This window comes from Prunus mume, linkage group LG8 (genome assembly GCF_029339155.1).
Source record: "Prunus mume cultivar Tortuosa linkage group LG8, ASM2933915v1, whole genome shotgun sequence".
Taxonomy (NCBI): domain Eukaryota; kingdom Viridiplantae; phylum Streptophyta; class Magnoliopsida; order Rosales; family Rosaceae; genus Prunus; species Prunus mume.
Genome location: NC_142705.1, coordinates 9021514 through 9025852, shown reverse-complemented (window position 1 = coordinate 9025852; position 4339 = coordinate 9021514). Strand labels below are relative to the sequence as shown.

Below are 4339 nucleotides of genomic sequence, written 5' to 3'. Positions count from 1 at the left end.
TCCTATTTTTTATATTTAGTTGCAGATCAGATCATGTATTGGTTATCTTTAATTTTTCTTAGAGATTAATCCCATTCGAGCCCAAACTTATAACTAGTGATCCCGATCAGTCGTCTCGACCCTTTTCTTCTTTGTCAAAGAGAGATTGGTGAGTTTTGGCTCAAGTGACAAGGTTGAAATGCGATCAAGATCATCTGGACTCAATCCCGACCCATCATAACTGTGTAATAATCGTGTCAATATATTCATACAAACAAGTGGCTCTTGGTGAGTAGTGGCAAAGCGGATTTTTCTATGGAGGGCATTACAAAATGCCTTACCTTGTCATTAGGCCCTTACCTATAGACATATTAGAGATGATAGTTGCTGCCCTTGATGCCATGGCTCTCAAGAAACCACTATTCATGCTTTATGGGGCTGTCGTGAGGTGAAATGGATTTGGAAACTTTCCTTTCTTAGTGAAGTGATTAACATTTGTCATGAACCTACTTTTGCAGATCTTTGGTGCCATGTAATTTCAGTGGGCTTGAACTTTGACCTGGAGGTTTTTGCTTACCTTTCTTGGCTTATTTGGCTTGATTGAAATGCACGAATGCATGGCCAAAAGGGACATCACCATGATGACTTGTATGCTACTGCCCATCGTCTTTCAGTTGAATTTATCTCCGCCAACACTGCACCCGTGCATACTCAGTCTCCCTTTTCTATTCATTAGTGTCTTCCCCATCCTGGTAAGTTGAAACTGAATGTTGATGGTGTTTGTAGTACTTTTGTTTGGAAGCGTGGATTGGGGGCAGTTGTAAGAAATGTGCATATAGATCTTATGGGTGTTATTTCAGTCCCTATCACTGGATGTTTCTCTGCCAAGATTACTGAATTCTTAGCAATTCGGGAAGGCCTTCAGTTTACATGGGAGGCCGATTACGATTCATTAGTAGTTGAGACAAATGCGAAGAATGCCATTAACGACATCGTCTTTGGCACTGAGGCTTTTGGGGCTACAGGGGGGATTATCAACGACATCCACATGTTATCTACAAACTTTGATTCTCTTTCTTTTGTATTTGCTCCCAGATTGTGTAATACTGTGGTTGATAGACTTGCTAAGTTTGCTTTAGGTATTGTGTCCATAGACGTTTGGCTTGAAGAAGGTCCTCCATGGCTCAATGTGTTTCTTCAAGCTGACGCTAATAAGAGTTGTCATGATATTTTGTTTGTAGCCATTATGGAGCGTGTGACACTCTTTTTCTTTCGTCCCAGGTTTTGTCTCTATGGATTTTCCTGGGCAACGTTTTAATGAGGCCACGTTTGTTCGCTCGAGTTTGTAACCCTTCACAATTTTAATGAACTTTTACTACTTCCTCTTTAAAAAAAACAAACGAACACAAATAGATTCATTTTATTGTCTTACTGATTTTATTACTTCTTCTTTTGAATTCTATTGGCATTTCATGGATGTAACTGTAGAAATACCCTAAACTCTCTCTTGCCATACTCTCATCTAATCTTCTTGTATCCCGGCAACTAAAACAGGCGTTATGGCAAATTGACCGACTGGGCTTGGGCCAATGTTGTGGCAAACAAATAGGTCCATCTGGTATGACAATTGGGAGCCCATTAAAACTTGAAGCCATGGACCGTGCATGGGTAAAGACTGAAGGCGGTCAGTCGGCAAACAAACTCTGAAAATGGTCAATGAAAGAGTAAAGACTGAAGATGAAGGGAGTGTTTTGCTGAGTCTAAGAGACAGGAGAGCACGGACTGTGTGAATGCTCCTCCTTTAGCAACCACACCATTCATTATATCTACTTACATTATCAACCCAAACCCCTTCCTCTTCTGACAATTTCCACAACCTCGGCCCTCTCTTGTCACTTTCAAGATTGAGCAACTTTGCTTCCCATAATTCTTTCTTCGCGTACGTTTGCATGTGTGTTTTTTCAGAGTGTTCGACAATAATTCAAAGTTTCACCTGCACCCAAGAAAAAGAGAAAATTACAGAAGCTACTTCAACTTTTAGTCTATGGAGTTAATTACTAGTCAAATAATAGAAGAATAACAGCTCATGATATGAATTTTGTAGCTCCTAAGGCCTCCCCAATTTGACCAAGAGATTAGTATTTGCTGTCCTCTACTATATTATTTACATGACAAATAATATATATATATATATATATATGTTGGGGCTCTCAATGAATTTTGGTTTGTAAAGTACTGGGCTTCTGAGAGCATCTTCACCTATAAGAGCTAATTGTCTGAGTAAAGAACTGCGCTATTTACATGAAAAGATTTTGAATGAGAATCTCGGTTGCCACGTGTCTTATTCCAGATAAAATTTTTGGATATTCATTATATTTTCGGTTGTCACGTGTTACTATTTATTATAAAATTCTCACTTAAAATTTAAGATAACATTTTTCGGATAAAATTTTCAAATAAAATTTTCAGATAAAATTTTCGGTTGCCACGTATCCATATTTATTATAAAATTCACATCTCACTCATCATACAATTGAAATACCTACTCATTCATCATACAATTGAAATATTCTCGGTCTTCATAGTCTGACATAATTGAATACAAGGATAACTCCATCATTGGCGGAGGCGGTTCTACCGGATTCACGACGTGGGGGAGTATTTTCCTTCTGAGGACGTAATAGTGCCAATATTTCTAACATGAAACGCACCACTGGAACCGACTGCGGGCATTGTTCACTTGAGGAGCCATGTGTAATGGTTTTCCTCTTTTTTGTTTTCTCTTGAATAATCTATGTTTTTTAAAAGGAAATTGGAAATGCAAGAAATATATATATATATGTATATATATATAATGACATTAAATTGAATAAAACGACATTTTTTTTTTACCTCGTCGCCAAGATTTTGACCTCTTCGAATGTTTGTCCACGACCTTCCGGCTTCGATGGAAGAGGCCATTTTTTTTTTGCACAAATGGAATTTTGTAGTAGACAATTTGGTGTGGAAAATAAAAAATATTGGAAGGAGAAGAAATTGTATGAAGATTTGGTGTTGAAAGTGAATAAAATTGTTAGGTATTTATAGGGGAAAAAATCCATAATTTTTTGGTATTTTTAAAAAAAAAATTCAGATTTTTTTCGAATACCGATCGGAGCGTCAGGGGTGCGACACATGGCGCATGCTCGTTGGATTCTATTAGGGATGACGTTACCGCCCTCGGGCTGAAGCCCAGGCAAAACCTGCCTTTGGGCTTGTCCGAGCTGGGGACCCATCGATTGCCCAGGCCTCTTCTCTCGCGCTGGAGCTGGATTGGGCTTGCCGGGGCCTTTTGCCCGGTTTCATAGCAGCGCTGGAGCTGCTCTGACAAAGGGCTCAATGTTAACAGGTTTGGCACAACTATTTCTCTCATCAAGCAAACAAAAAAAGAAGATAAAATTATGGTCACAATCCCAGTACAAAAACAACACTTAAAAAATTGCAACTCCAAGGTATTTTCAGTGTGTCAGATGGCAGTCAGTCTATTGTATTTTAGCTAAAAAAGGAGCTGACTCACAACCCAGTTCATTTATTAAACTCAAAGCGTGGTTAGAAGCCAACCCACCTCTTTTTTTTTTATGCTCCCTTCTCTGAATTCTCAAAGTCTCTGAACACAGTGGCTCAACTTTATGCTTTAGAGAAAACAACGAAGATAACATACATTTCAGGAAGTGACACGTCTAGGGACCATGGAGCCTCCAATCTGAACGAGCCCGTCAGTAGTGAACAATGTGACTCTCTCCTCAGCAACCCATTCAATTTCTGTCAAACATGAAAACCCAAAAATATTAAAATGAAACCCAGAAGATCAAACAGTAAAACAGTGAAAGAATACATACAATGCTAATTGTTAAATTAATAACCCAATTGCTTGGAAATGATATTTTATTATTTATATATGAACATGATGTAAAGAAGGGTACCTACCGTAGTCATTGGACCAAGGAAAGAAGCCGAAGAGATCGTCGGGTGAGGAATTGGACGAATCGGAGGCAAAGTTTTCAAAGAGGCGTAGTGGCGTAAGTCGAAACCGGATAAGAAATATATTTATACAACATCAAAATATTAATTCAATTCATTCACCCACCCCACAGCAAAAGAATTTAATAGAAACTTCATAAAACTAGGGAGAAGAGGAACAAGAGTGGACAAGAATGGGTAATTATATCCTCTGCGGCAAGGTTATCCTTCAGGTCCAACTTGGGTAGTTATAGTATATAATATATATATATATGCGTCCAGGTTATAGTTGAGGAGTCAAAACGTGCGTTTAACTTAAAATCAAGAAACCAAAACCTTAAAACGTAGTCGTTTTATTGAA

At 38.4% G+C, this 4339-nt stretch overlaps 1 long non-coding RNA gene across 2 annotated transcripts; it reads right to left on the bottom strand.

Annotated features, from left to right (window-relative positions):
• Window positions 1–2434: 2434 nt before the first annotated feature.
• On the bottom strand, window positions 2435–4025 carry LOC107881729 (uncharacterized). Of its 2 annotated transcripts, XR_016122776.1 has the most exons (3): window positions 3946–4025; window positions 3584–3780; window positions 2435–3337 (listed from the first exon to the last, which is right to left on the bottom strand). It is a non-coding gene; the product is annotated as an uncharacterized LOC107881729 (long non-coding RNA). The 2 variants fall into 2 exon arrangements; XR_001678325.2 differs by lacking the exon at window positions 2435–3337 and having other exon boundaries at window positions 3397–3780.
• Between the last annotated feature and the right edge of the window lie 314 nt (window positions 4026–4339).